The sequence below is a fragment of the Protopterus annectens genome, chromosome 5.part1, assembly GCF_019279795.1.
Source record: "Protopterus annectens isolate FY-2018-M chromosome 5.part1, PAN1.0, whole genome shotgun sequence".
NCBI classification, from domain to species: Eukaryota; Metazoa; Chordata; order Ceratodontiformes; family Protopteridae; genus Protopterus; species Protopterus annectens.
In genome coordinates this window covers 637,606,744-637,622,295 of record NC_056736.1, presented here as the reverse complement: position 1 = coordinate 637,622,295, position 15,552 = coordinate 637,606,744, and the positions used below count along the sequence as shown (strand labels likewise).

Below are 15,552 nucleotides of genomic sequence, written 5' to 3'. Positions count from 1 at the left end.
GGGATAACATTAAAATTGGAGTTTAAAAATAGGGTGGAAATAAAAGAAAGGGAGATACTGTTAAGAAGTAACAATAATTATTTAGTGGGACTGACAATGTTTTAAGTATTGCAAAATAGGGGGAATCCCACAGAACAAGAAGAGGAGCAACTGTAGATTGCTAAACAGAAAATAAGGGATTATCTTGATAATACGCATGAGTTTAGAAAATTTGCTGCTAAGCAACTGTTTTTTCATAATAACATTAGATCACAAAAACTTTCAGCATAACAATTTAAGCAACAGAAAGTAGAAAGGGTTGTCACCAAGCTTAGGGAGCCTATAACAAGGAAGATAACAAGGGATCCTCTAGAAGTATTAGAAATATTTCAGAAATTTCTATGAAAGTCTGTATAAAGCAGAGAAATATGGAAATCAAGAAAATGTACAAATGGAAATATTTATTGAAGAATTAAATATGCCCAGGTTAGAGGTAGAGGAGGCTCAATTACTAACAAAATAGGAGAAGATGAGATAAAATTAGTGATGAATAAACAATATTCAGGAAGGTCCCCAGGAATAGATGGTATTCCTGTAGAAGTTCGGAAGCTAGGAGAGAAAAACTGATAAAGGAGAAAAACTGATAAAGATCTGGGGAAATCACAGGGTTCAACCCAACCAAAACGTACAATAGCAGAGCCTCAACTTGGGAAAACTGCCTTCTTGACTGTGGTATTCCCGGAAGGTTTTACTTAACAGTATTTTAAGAGGAGGAAAAGTACCAACCTCCAGGAGAAAAGCAGTGGTACCCATAATACCTAAAGTGGGTAAAGATCCATCAGATCCAGCTTCATACAGACCCATTTCAATCTTAAACTATGATTATAAAGTGCTGATGTCTATAATGGCTAAAAGAATGGCGAAAGTGATGCCAAAATTGATAGATGTGGTTCAATGTGTTTTTGTGGAGGAGAGGCAAACATCTGAAAAAAAATAACAGAACACTTGGGTTGGGAAAATGGTTAAGGCTTGGCTTAAAATGGCCCACCAGGGCAGCAAGCTTCATACTTACCTATGAACCTGATGATGCAGACGGAAGCAGAAAGTAAGAAAATTCCACTGTTGTTGGTGGGTCTTGATGCACAGAAAGTATTTGACAGAGTAAGCTGGGACTTAATGAGCAGGGCAGTAGACACATTTGCATTCCCCAAGATTGATTTGGAGGATACACGAGGGATTGGAGGTAAAAATTAAAGTGGGTGGGGCCCTCTCTGACAATTTCTGCTTGAGGAACCAGACAAGGGTGTCCTCTCTCCCTTTTGTTATTTGCATTACAATTAGAATCACTGGCAAAGAAAATAAGGGACTCAGAAATTCAAAGATAAAATTGGTATGGTAGTAAAGAAAAGACGGCTCTATTTGCAGATGATTATATTCTATACCTGACAAAACCAGAAAGGGATGTTACAGTGCTCTGGAACATTTTGAGACATGTTAATATCTTTTTGGGATACAAAATTAATGAAACTAAAACAACGGCAATAGCAGTAAATTACATACCCATACACAAATTGGTTCAGCAATATCCCTATTTATGGGGACATGATAAAATGAAGTACTTAGGAGTATGGATTAAAAATTATTCTGGTGTGGCAGCTAATGATATGTGGGAAGAGACTAAGCAAAAGATAATACAAAAACTGAGAAACTGGAAGCTGTGTAACATGAATATGGATCACAAGATACAAGCAGTTAAATGTTTTTAGTCCTTTTAGTCTTATACACAGGTCAGGCATATTTTTATCAACCAGGAAAGAAGTTGTGAATAGCAATTAATAAAGAACTGAAGTGGGATGAGATGATTCTTCCAATAGAACGAGGCGGACTGGGATTACCCGATTTGAAAGGATATTTCAGAGCAACACAGTTAATGATCCTATACATATCACAAGCAGAAAAATACAGTACAAAGTGGAAAGAGATGATGATGAAACAGGGTGAAAGCTCAAAGAGAGAAGAGAGACTGGGATTTTGGATGTAGACCTTTAAGGGGAATAACAATAATCATACAGAATATTACATTCATAAAGTAGCAGAAAGTATTCTAAAAATTAAGCCAACATGGGAATGGAGAAAGGAGATTCTGCCGATAGGCATGAATGCAATTAGGGATACAGATAATACGCAAGAGGGGGCTGAAGTTTATTGGAGAAAACTGGCAAAGGAAAGTACAGTTTTGTACCTACCATAAATGTAGATGTTCGAGTGCTAATACAGCTGCAGTCATAACAGATGGGTTCTCCTGCCGTCAGGCGGGTCCTCAGTCGGCCGAATTCCAAAGTCTAGGTCCGGCGTCGGTTGTCGCCGCTTCTTCCCTGACGTCAGTGCAAGAGGGATATAAAAGAACCAGCCGTTGCCATTTTCTTCAGTTTTTCTTGCCCCAGATGTCAGGTGCCCCCAGAAGGAAGGCAATACATAAATTTGTGTAATAAAGCAATGCCATATAATCAAAATACAGTAGTTGCGAGCAAATACACCATAAATGAATACCCCAATCAGGTTGTATGAGGAGGTGTTAACCAAAAGGCCTGTCCCAAGAGGGGAAGGAGGGAGGGAAACCTGGACTGCAGCTGTATTAGCACTCGAACATCTACATTTATGGTAGGTACAAAACTGTACTATGTTCATCGTGCATACAGCTGCAGTCATAACAGATGGGTAGAATCCCAAAGTTAAGAAAGGGGTGGTAGGCACTAGGTGGAAATAGGAGGAGCCAGGATGCCCTGCAAGACTGCAGTGGCAAAGCCTGCTCTAGTTTTGGAGAATAATGGTAGGTGGTAGTGCTTGGAGAAGGTATGTACAGAACTCCAAGTGGCTGCTTCCAAAATATCCTTGGTAGGAACTCCTCTGAGGAAAGCTGCAGAGGTAACTGTGGCCCTTGTGGAGTGAGATCTGATGCCTGCAGGTACAGTTTTACCATGAAAAGAGTAACAAAAGTGTATGCAGTGGGCTATCCATTTTGAAATTGTCTGTTTGGAAATTGGTTTCCCTTGAGCTCCTATAGCATAGGACACAAAGAGCTGTTCTGATTTTCTGAAAGGCTTTGTTCTGTCCAAATAATAACGCAGCTGTCTGTGGATGCCCAAGGAATGTAGTAGTCTCTCCCCTTTGTTTGAGGATTAGGGTAAAAGGTAGGTAAGTGTATAGCCTGATTCAAAGCTACCCTGGATACCACCTTTGGCATAAAGGACGGGTTGGTTCATAAGGAAACTCTGTCCTGATGGAAGATGATAAAAGGCTGCACAACCATGAGGGCTTGTAGTTCCGATACCCTACGAGCTGAGGTGATAGCCAGAAGGAAAGCTGTTTTCCAGGACAAATATTGCAAATCTGTTGAGGCAGTTGGCTCAAAAGGAGGCAAGGTCAGCTTTTCTAGAATGAAATTGAGGTCCCAAGCAGGTATTAGTTGTTTCCTTGGGGGTTTTATATTCTTAGCCCCTCTGAGGAACTGTCTTAAGAGGGGGTGAGAGAATAAATGTGGCTCAGTGTTGTATTCTGCAGAAATGGCTGAGGCATGGATTTTGATGGAGGAGAATGAAAGTCCACTGCTTAGCAGCTCAGCTAAATACTGTAATATTTGAGGTAAATTCAGTTTTCCAGGATTCTGGCCCTTTTTCTCATTCCAGGCACAAAATCGTTTCCATTTTGCGGAGTAAGCTTTTCTAGTAGACGGCCTTCTGACCTCCAAAATGACATCCTGCACCTCCTTGGAGAGTAGGGTCTGTTGTGATGTTAAGGAATCTTCCATGCGGCCAGATTGAGTGTTTTCAGCTGACTGTGAAGAGTTTTGAAGCTGTGCTGAGTCAGAAGAAGAGGCATTAGAGGTACGGTCCATGGAGGGGAATGCGTCAGGCTCCTCAGGGGTGGGTACCAGTGCTGTCTTGGCCAGTCTGGAGCAATGAGAATCATCTTTGGTCTGTCTGCTCTGGTTTTTAATAGAACTTTGGGCAGCAGAGGAAGAGGTGGAAAGGCATAAACTGTCATTGTTGTCCAACTGAAAGAGAGAGCGTCCACTCTCCAGGCCTTTGGATGAAAAGTCCTTGAGCAGAATTTTGTCAATTGGTGATTTTTGTGGGAGGCAAAGAGATCTATGTCTGGCCTTCCCCATGCTTGAACTATCTCTGTAAAAACTTGAGGATGCAACTTCCATTCATGTGGATCTGTCATATTTCTGCTTAGGTTGTCTGCCAGCGTGTTTTCCTTGCCTGGCAAGTACTGTGCTTGAAGTTCGATTTGTAATTCCAGAGCCATGTTCCAAAGTGACATGGCCAGCCTGCATAGGGGTTATGAATGGGTTCCTCCCTGTTTGTTTATGTACCACATTACTGTGGTGTTGTCTGTCCTTATCAATAGTTGACCTGGATGCAGAAGGTCTTTGAAAGCTATAATAGCATTTATTACTGCTAGCATTTCCTTTTGATTGATGTGAAGGTGCTTTTCTTTTGGGACCATTTGCCCTGAATGCACCGATCTGTCATGTGCCCAGGCGTAGTCCGAGGCGTCTGTTGTGATGACTTGATTTGCTTGAGGCTTGCAGAATGGGAGACCTGTGTTTGTTTGGTATGCTTGAGCCCACCACAGAAATTCCTTTTGAAGACATGGAATTAGTGGTATTATTGTTTCCAAACTGTGGCTGTGTTGAGACCATAGGATTTTCAGGTACCATTGAAGTTTCCTCATATGCAGCTTTGCACATGGGATTAGTAGGATGCAAGATGCCATGAATCCCAGAGCCTGCAGGATTTTCCTTGCAGTCAGCCTGGTGAAATTTGCTAGTGTTCTGAAGTATTGAGTTAGTTGCCCCTGCTTCTCTGGTGTGAGGTAGGCCATCTGAGTGTTTGTGTCCAAGTTGGCACCCAGGAAAATTATTTTCTGAGAGGGTATTAGCCTTGATTTCTTTTTGTTGACTGTGTATCCCAGAGAATTCAACAACATTATTACAAAAGCCAGATGTTTCAGAAGTATGTGCTTGCTGTCCGCTTGGATCAGGCAGTCGTCCAAATATGGGTATATGTGTATCTCTTGAAGTCTGCAGTAGGCAATTACTGATTCCAGGCATTTCGTGAATACTCTGGGCACAGTAGATAAGCCAAAGGGCAATGCAGAGAATTGATAATGGGTTGAACCTGCAAGAAATCTGAGGCATCTTCTGCAATTTTGTCTGATTGGGACATGCAGGTATGCCTCCTTGAGGTCCAGTGTTACCAGCCAAGACTCCTTGCCCAGCATGGGAAGAAGCTGCTGTAATATGAACATCCTGAATTTTGGTACGAGTAAAAATGTGTTTAGGATGGATAGGTCCAAAATAGGTCTCCAATCTTTTCCCTTCCTTGGTACCAGGAATAGTCTGGAATAAAAACCTTGACCTTGTTCGTGAGAAGGTACCTCTTGAATAGCTTTCATGTCCATGAGATCTGAAATTTGTCTTTGTGCCTCTGCCCTTTGATTGTGTGGCAGGTTTGGCATGCCTCTCATTTTTGGAAGGGTGTGAAAATGAAATCTGTAGCCTCTGTTTATAATGTCCAGGATCCATTTGTCTTTTGTGACAATATGCCAATTTTTTGAAAATAATGCCAGTTTTCCGCCTAAGGGTGCTGCCATTTGAGCCTTGCTTGACATGCAAAGGGGAAAGAAAGTCATTGGGCTTGCTTTCTGAATGGCTGCGAACTATCCTCACCACCTCTTTGTGTAGGAGCTTGCCATTGTCTGCCTCTAAACGATCCTTGAGATTGCCCTCTGCCCCTCGGGCGCCTGTATCTACCTCTTTGGGGTCTGTCCATGGCTGGAAAGGACCAATTTTTGGAAGGCCAATTTCTACTGAAACGTGGAGGTTGTACCTGTAGAAAATCTTTCACTGTTTGCATTGATTTAGCCTTTTCCTCCATTTTATTTAATACCTCCTCAGCTTTAACACCAAATAATACATCCTTTTGTAGAGGGGCATCTAGTAATTTAGCTTTGACATGATCTGGTAAGGTTTGCTTCTTGAGCCAGGCATGTCTACGTATGACTGATCCTGTAACAGCAGCTCTACATGAGGCCTCTAGAGCATCAAAACCGCATTGCAAGGTATGTTTACCCACTTGTTCTGCACTATGCATCAAATCCTGCAACTCCTTCAAGTCTGGTTGTTCAGGTTGTGACATTTTACTTCTCAACTGTGATAACAGAAACTGTTGGTACTTTAACATATGGAACTGGCAGTTTAATGGTTAAGGTGGCCGAGGTGTATACCTTTTTTCCCCACCTTTCTAAGGATCTGGAATCTCTGTCGGAAGGTAATGGATTTTTAGCAGTGGAGGCCTTAATTCCCTTGGGGCCCTGTGAGATAGTTTCTGGGTCAGCCGCATGGCTTTTGTATAAAAATAGTACCTGTCAGGCTTGACTGGGGCTGGAGGTAAGGAATCCGGGTTAAGGCAGGCCTCCGAGTACACATCATCTAGTATGTCTAAGACAGGAGGTATAGCCAGAGGTCTGTGCTGAGGTAGCAAGAGAAAATCCCTAAGCCTTTTCTTGGAATCTGAGTACTCTTGGCCTTTCCAGTGGAAGTGTTCCCTTAAGGTATGCAAGGTTTCCCCAAATGAGTAATCCTCTGGGGGGGGGAGACAGAGGGAATGGACTCCTCTGCATCAGAATCTTCAAAAGGAGAGTAAGAATGTTCCTGTTCATCAGAGTGCTCTGAAATATTGGAGGCCTGGTCAGAGGAGGGGGATTCTTCCTCCACTCTGGGCCTTTTGTCCGGGGGGGGGGGGGGGTTATGAACCTCTGATAAGAGTAATTAAATCCTCAGCCATTTTAAGCATATGTTTTTTAGGCATGGGGCCTGGAGAAGGACCCTGTGTAACTTGTCTCTTAGAATGCATGGCTGCTTTAGACTTAGAGAAAGCCTTGATGGAAAAAGAAGAGGAAGGTCTGAAGACACCTTGAGAGGAGGCAGACCTGTCTACATTTTGAGATTCACCACCAAGAGTGGCTTCGGTATCTGTAGCGGGGGTGTGGGCCGAGGAGCCTGCGACCTCGGGCACAGAAGACACCGCCAATGAAGTGTCGTCGGTAGGCAGGGGCTGCATAGGCGCCTCACTGAGAACCGGACCACCTGTAGTCGGCTTTGGCGGGGTGTCGGTAGAGGCCATGGACCTCGTGTGTCGGTCCTTATCTTTGCGTTTTTTAGACAAAACTGGAGTCTGAGTATCTGACGACATAATATAGTTAAATTTTTTGCCAAAATAGTGCTGGGCGAACTCCGCCTGACGCTTAATAGTGCGTTTGTTGAATGTAGCATAAAAACAACAGACCGAGACGTCGTGGTCGGGGCCTAAGCAAGGAATGCAGAGGGAATGAAAATCCTTATGCGGTATTTGCTTCCCACATGAAATACAATTATTAACTTTGTCTGACATCGGTCTGAGGCAAGAAAAGTTTCCCCAACGGGGAACTTAGCTTTCAAGAAGACTTCGGTTGCTAAATTTTCATAATTTCAGGAGCTGGCCGACCGGCACTTGTGAACTGCTTCTGTTTCGGGCACCCCGCGGCAAGAAAGACTGAAGAAAATGGCGTCGGCTGGTTCTTTTATACCCCTGTCGCACTGACGTCTGGGAAGAAGGGACAACAACCGACGCCGGACCTAGACTTTGGAATTCGGCCGACCGAGGACCCACCTGAAGGCAGGAGAACCCATCTGTTATGACTGCAGCTGTATGCACGATGAACATCCAAGATACTACGAGCAAATAACTAGAGAGGGAAAGATAATAGAATGGAAAGCCACCAAGAATTTACTTGGACTGCAGGTTAGAGATTGCTTTCCCTATCAAGGATTGATATCAGAGTACAGGCAAAGAGAAAGAAACTGGGGGGTCCTAAATGAAAGGCCAGCACTGGTACAGGTTTTTGTAGAATCTAGAACAGAAGCTGCTGCTAAGAAAGGAATAATTAGTACAGCACAAAAATACTGCACAAGAACTATATGAACCAGTCATAGGAATAAGAAAGGATTGGGAAGAGAGACTGGATAAGCAATTCACAAAGAAACAATGGGGGGATATATGTATGCCTCCCAAATATGCAACAGAGTCTATAAGATTTAGGATCTTTGCTTAGAAGTGATTACATAGCTATTTTTATACCCCAAGTAGACTCCAAATAATTTTTCCTCAGGTGGACAGCAAATGTTGGAGGTGTGATGGAGAAAAAATAGGTAACTGGAAACATTTTCTGGGCATACATCCCAACTGTCCCGAATTACTCGTTTTTTACCGAGTTTTGGGGTCCAAATAATGGGGTGCCATGATTCCCGAGTGGCACCCCTTCACTTCCTTTTTTTTTTCTTATCCTTGCTTTGTTTTATTTTTCACTCTCTGTGAGCTGACGTCATCGCGTGCGATGACGTAAACTCCATCAGCGTTACCAGCCTATCAGAACAGAGCTCACGCAGTGCGCGCATGTATTTCCAGCTCTGTTTTAAATGTTTTGCGAGTAGGAACAAAAATTTAGAAGGCTCGCCTGCCCTGGCTGTTTGTGGAATCTGTTAGAAGGCTCACCTGGCTGTTCATGGATGCATTATCGCTCACCAGAGCCAGAAAGGATTTATTTAAAAGGCTCTGGCTGGATGCATTATCGCTCGCTGTTTCTGGAGTTAGGATTTATTTAGAAGGCTCGCCTGGCTGGATTATCGCTCCTGGCTGGATTTATTTAGAAGAAGTAAGGAACATGAAATTAGAAGTTATGTACCTACCATAACGTTCCATGTTAGTTGTCTTCTCTCGCCTTCTTTCTTGCTGGATGGGTTCGGAGCCGATCCTCGGCTCCGACTCGGCACTTGCTTTAGCTCGAGAACTCCTTTTACCAGCTCGAGGCAACCCTATATCCCATGATGCAAGGCGGAACTACCTCAGATCTCGTTTGGCAGCTAACTTACCCTGCTAAAGACTATCCTAACAGAATTAGGAACAATGGTTCCTAAAAGAAATCCTCATAACAACGTACCGGAGGAAACAATCTAATAGGAACTCTCCAAGATCTGTCCAGGCCAGGGGAAGGAGGGAGGACGAAGAAAGAAGGCGAGAAGACAACTAACATGGAACGTTATGGTAGGTACATAACTTCTAAATGTTAAGTTGTCAATCTCGCCTTCATTCTTGCTGGATGGGACCGCGTCCCTAGCACCTGTATCCCGGTGGCTCAATGGAACAGACTCTTGAGAACTGTGGAACCAAAACTGGCCCTATCTCTGGAGGCCAAATCCAACTTGCAATGAGAGACAAAGGTATGAGGCGTGGCCCAAGTAGCCGCTGCACAAATGGTATCAATGGGTAGCCTATCCTGAAAGGCTGCAGAAGTGGATAGACTCCTGGTCGAGTGTGCTTTTGGCTTAGAAGATAGTTGTTTGCCTCTGAGAGAGTACACATAGGAAATGGTGGAAGTCAACCATCTGGATAAGGTCACTTTAGAAACTGGAAGACCTATCCTGTTTTCTGCATAGGAAACAAACAATTGGTCCGATTTTCTAATTTGTTTAGTTCTATGCAAGTAGTACCTGAGCTGACGATGGACATCCAAAAAATGCAGTTTCTGTTCAGCTCTGTCGGAATAGTTAGGGAAAAAGACTGGTAGATCTATAGATTGGTTAATATTAGTTTGAGATACAACCTTGGGGAGAAAGGAAGGGTTAGTTCTTAACGATACCCTGTCCTTATGAAAAACCAAATAAGGTGAACGAATGCAGAGAGCTTGAATCTCGAAACCCTTCTTGCAGAAGTGACAGCCAGTAAAAATATAGTTTTCCACGTCAATAACTTCAAAGAACATGAAGCAGACGGTTCGAAGGGAGGTAGTATCAAGGATGCCAACATTAAGTTTAGATCCCATTGCGGAGGAGGATGCTTTATGGGTGGTTTTAGGAGAAAAACTCCTCTCAAAAAGGCCTTGCATAATCTATGAGACATAATGTTATTGTCATGCAAGCCAACATGATACTTGGAAATAGCAGCCAGTTGTACTTTGACTGTAGATGACGAGGATCCTGAATGAAAAACCTCCGCCAGGAAATCTAAAACAGAATGTATGGGAGCAGTAAAAGATCAATATTTCTGGAGTTTGCCCAAATCGAAAAACGTCGCCACTTGCTAGCATAAATAGTCCTAGTGGACGACTTCAAAGAAGACACTAAAATGTCTCTGACTGAGTCAGAAATCATTGGTAGCCTGGCTAGGGAAGGAAGTGGAGCAACCAAGCAGTGAGGTTGAGAGAATGAATGGCCCGGTGCTGCTGACCCGACTGGTGGATCAAAAGATCCGGAACTGGGTCCAGATGCCAGGGCTGCACCAGAAGGTGACAATGCAGAGACGGAAACCAAATTTGTCGAGGCCAATATGGAGCAATGAGGATCAATTTGGCTCTCAAAACGGTGGCTTTCTGAATGACTTGTGGAATCAAGGGAAAGGGAGGAAAAGCATAAAGAAGTTCCCGAGGCCAATCCTGGGTTAGAGAGTCTCTCAGGGGTTGACCTGGAAGGGGAAATAGAGTGAAATAGTCTGGGCACTTGTTGTTTTGAGGGGTAGCGAAAAGATCGCAACAAGGAGTGCCCCACTTCAGAAAAATCTGATCCACTACAGATTGATTGAGAGACCACTCGTGAGGCATCAGAATAGATCTGCTCAGCCTGTCCGCCAATAGGTTGGACCTGCCGGGGATGTGCGTTGCTATCAGAAACCGCTGAGAAGAGATCGCCCATTGCCAAAGTCTGAGAGCTTCTCGACATAACGGATAGGACCTGGTTCCGCCCTGTTTGTTGATGTACCAGACCACGGACATGTTGTCCGTTTGTACTGCAATAGTCCCCGTGGGAAGAAAGTCGTTGAGGGCTTGCAACGTTAAAAGCACTGCTCTCATCTCCAGGACATTTATGTGCAGATGGTATTCTATGGGTTGCCACGTCCCGTGGACCATCCTGCCCTGATAATGCCCCCCCACCCGATCAGAGAGGCATCCGTAGTGACTGTGGCAACTGGAGGAGGGGGAATAAAGGGTCGGCCCTGATGAAGAAGAGGGGAAGATATCCACCAGCCCAGATGAGCCCTGCACGACTGTGTGACTAAGATTTTGTGTCTCATCGGAAGATTGTGGTATGACCACTGCGTGAATAACATCCACTGCAGGAGACGCATGTGGAAGCGAGCCAGTGGTAGAAGAACAATGGCCGCAGCCATAAGACCTAGAACCTTTAGGACAAATCTGGCTTTGATCTTGTTGCTTTGTAACAGAAGCCGAACAAATTTTTGGATGTCCAGAATTCTTTGATCTGTTAGTCTGGCTAACATTTTGACGGTGTTTAATTCTGCGCCTATAAAGGTGATAGATTGGCAAGGCAGCAGAGAAGATTTTTCGAAATTTACTGAAATTCCCAATTTCCTGCAAAGCTGTAGGGTGTAGTCTCTGGACTGAAGAAGCTGACACTTGGTGGTGGCGGAGAGGAGCCAGTCGTCCAAATAAGGAAACACCTGGAATCCTAGATGTCTCAGGTGAGCTGTGACCACTGCCATGCATTTGGTAAACACTCTGGGGGCTGAAGTGAGGCCAAAGGGCAGTGCTCTGAATTGGTAATGACTGGTCCCTAGCTGAAAGCGGAGAAACCTTCTGGAGCGTCTGTGAATCTTTATGTAATAGTACGCATCCTGAAGGTCTATAGAGCACATCCAGTTGTCCTTGCCCAGAAAAGGCAGAATGGACTGAAGCGTGACCATCCGGAATCTTGCCTTCTTGACAAATCTGTTCAGATTGCTCAGGTCTAATATTGGTCTTCAATCTCCCGTCCTTTTGGGGACCAAAAAGAATCTTGAGTAGACGCCGGATCCTACTTGGTCTGTCGGCACTGTCTGGACGGCTCTTTTTTCTAGGAGTTTTGAAACCTCCTGTTCTGCCAAATCCCTTTGACCGGGTGAGATGTCTGGAAGGGATTGTAGAGGTACGGGAAACCTTTCGAAGGGGATCTTGTAACCCTCGGATATAATCGACTGTACCCACTTCTCTTGGGATAGGGATTGCCAGGCTACTGGGTACAGTGAAATCCTTCCCCCGACTGCCTCCAAGGGTGGACAGTCGGGCAACACCTCAGGGATGTTGAAAAGGCTTCTCAGGAAGAGACTCCCTGTTGCCCTGGTTCTGAGGACCCCCCCTGCCTCTAGGGCGGCGTCTATTAATGTTACCCCCTCTGCCTCTGGGGGTAAACTGACCACGTGTGTCCGGTGTAGCTCCTTGGGCTTTACGGAACCACATCTTCCCCCCCTTCTGACCCTTGGGATATGGTCTAGAAGGAGTGGAAAATTGGACTCCAACGGCAGAAAGAGTTTTACCGTCCTGCTCACACCTGGTCAAGGTATCCTTCACCTGAGGTCCGAACAAAGCTGAACCATCAAAGGGGGTATTAGTGAAGGACGCCTTAAAGGGGTCCGCAAAATTACACAGCCGCATCCAGGCTTGGCGTCTAAGAGCAACTCCTGTGCCTGCGGCCCTGCTCGCTCCATCGGCCGCATAAGATATGAGCCGCATGGAGGAGTTAGATATGGAATTCAGGATAGCAAGCTGTGAGGCAATCTTTTCCTGAGCCCCAGCAGCAGAAGGATCCTGGACTACTTCACCCAGTTCTTTGAGAATATCTCGTTGAAGCCTGGTGAAGTGACAAAGATAATTCAGCGAATGCATAGCAAAGGTCGCTGAAGAAAACATCCGCTTTCCATACCTGTCCATGGTCCTAGAATCCTTGTTAGGAGGATGGACAGGTACTGAAGGATCCGCCAGTTCCTTCTTAGTGGCCGCCGCCACCACCATAGCATCCACAGAGACACCTTTGGAAAGGAACTGTTTATCCGAAGGGGCCGTAATGAATTTGGATGGTCTTCTGGGGACAGGTTCCACAGAATCTGGAGCCACGCCTTCGAGCCACTACCTGCATAAGTGGGTCGAAAGGCGGAGACACCCAGGAGGTGGAGGGTCGGGATCCAAAAGCCTCCAGGTATACCGACTCATCCTCGGAGGGGTCAATGGAGGGCCAATTCCCCCTCTGTTTGAGGAGCTCAAGGATGTCTGAAAGGAGACATCCTCAGAGGGGGACCGTGGGGAACCCTCCGACTCATCTAAGTTGGTATCAGATGTAGTAGACTCAGGGGAGTCTGTGTGTTTCCTCTTACGTCCTCTTCCGAGAGGGTTCCCCTGCAGGATCAGGAGAAACCTCGGAAGAGGAGGAAATTCCCAGTGGGGAAACCTGGGGCGATGGATCCCTGGGCCTGTGAGCAAGAGGTTGGCAAGAGGCATCTGCAGGCACTGAAGAGGGAGGAGCTAGAGGGATGGACCGTTGACCAGGCTCAGAGGCCAGGACACTCCTCATCACCTCAAAGGCTCCTCTCCCCGGGAGGCCGGAACACACCCGCTCCGAAGAAACAGGAATGGCCGGCTCCAAAGAGAGAGAAGGCTCCGAGGCCGATGTCGGCGCCGAGCTTACCAAAGCCGAAGCCCCGAGAGGGAGAGCGGGGTCGGACAAGGGTCCGATGCCACTAGCCCCCCCGGAGCCGACAGTGGAAACCCGACGACCGGATCCCTCCAAGGAAGGTCTCAAGGAGGAGATCGGAACCGAGGACGACGGAGCCGAAGGATGTATCGGCTCCGGCATCGAAACAGTCGCTGTCCCGAGAAGCTCCGGCTCCGAATCCGGTGTGGAGTCGGAGGAGGAAGTTCAAGGTTTGGGGCTATAGCCAAAGTCTGTTGAGACGGGCTATGGAGCATTTGGGCCAGTGCCTGAGACTTCAACAGCCTGCTTACCACCCTCTCTAAATCGTGGTCAGACAGCCTGGAAGATCTCGAAGATCGGTTCCGATGGCTCCGCTCCGACAAAAGAGGAGACCCCGGAGCCGAGTGGATACTCAGTATAGAAGGGGACCGAGATCTCTTACGGGTCGAAGCCATCGGAGCCGAAGTCCCTTGAACTCCAGATGGAGCCGAGGATATCTCGGCTCCGATGCTGGATAAAGTGCCGGTTCCAGCCGGAGCCGACAAGGCCACAGTAGTCAGGGTATCGGAGCCGGTCGGCGCCGAACCCACTACTTGAACAGAAGATGTATCGGCTCCAGCCGGAGCCGATGTCGGCTCCGACGGAGCCGGAGCCACCGGAGGAGGCTTGGACACTGTAGCCTGAGCCTTCGGTGGCTTAGGAGGTTTTCCTGACCCTAATTTAGGAGGAGAACCTTCTGGCTTAAGTAAGCCTCGGAGGATGAGCTTATTCCTCCTTTCCTGCAGGACTCTCTGGCTAAAAGCATGACACAAAGCACAGGAGTCCTGCAGGTGCAAAGGCCCCAGGCAATAAACACAAGAAGTGTGACCGTCTGTCAGAGACATTTTCTGACAGCACTGGTCACACTTCTTGAAGCCTGAGACCTTGCCTTCCTTTGACATCCTAGGAGGATGGAAACACAAACAATCCCAACAATCACACAAATTAATCCCTTACACAAACACACAGGAAAAGAATAACCAATGGGGAATTAGGCCTGACTAAAAAAACTTTAGATTAAAGATTATAAAAAGTTTGAAAACAAGGGAATAGGGTGGGCTGTAACTAACTACAGACTAAACTAACACTAAAAGGGAAAAATAAACCCCTGACTAATCTTTTTCTTATTTCACAAAGAAAAAACTTACCTCAGCTGGCAAAGGAGACCTCTTTCGCTAAGCGGCAAACGAGATCTGAGGTAGTTCCGCCTTGCATCATGGGATATAGGGTTGCCTCGAGCTGGTAAAAGGAGTTCTCGAGCTAAAGCAAGTGCCGAGTCGGAGCCGAGGATCGGCTCCGAACCCATCCAGCAAGAATGAAGGCGAGATTGACAACTTAACATTGTGTGTGTGTGTGTGTGTGTGTGTGTGTGTGTGTGTGTGTGTGTGTGTGTGTGCATTAGAAACTGTAGCAAAGAGAAAGTATAGCTATTTACAGCAGTTTCTGAAAGAAGTATCATTTTAAAGTATACTACTTAAGGGTTCTTTTCTTTTTTGGTTCCCATTGTCTCCAAATCTATGTTGAATGACATTTTGGAGGCTCTTTGGAAGGCCCAATATTTTTTTTTTGTCCTCAAATCCTTTTGGATGGCTGTCATCTGAGGGATTGCCTAGGGCAGCGACTGACACAGTTACTGATCTAATATAAATGGTGGTGCCTTCCTTGATCTTCTGCGGAAGAGGTCAAAGTGGGCTCCACTCTGAGCAGTTTGTGCTATAAAAGTTTCAGGGATCAACCTCTTCTTTTTTTCTTTTAATTGTCAACCTTTGAAGGACTACAGTGCTTTGTCAGTGTATAGAAAATATGACTGCTCCACTGGCACTTCATGGAGACCCTTGAGGGATTTCTAGAAACGGTCAGTAGGTCATTTTGATAACAGATTCCACAGAATGAAGTGCTATTCTCAGTTGCACAGACCCAGGAGTCCTGACAAGTATAGATCTTATGTCTACACCTAGCGTAGTGGTGACATT

The 15,552-nt window shown here is 45.7% G+C and overlaps 1 protein-coding gene across 8 annotated transcripts in view; it reads right to left on the bottom strand.

The window, feature by feature from the left end:
* SLC7A1 (solute carrier family 7 member 1) overlaps positions 1-15,552 on the bottom strand; it is a 1,877,700-nt gene that overhangs the window by 1,708,396 nt on the left and 153,752 nt on the right. The gene's annotated exons all lie outside the window — the stretch shown is intronic.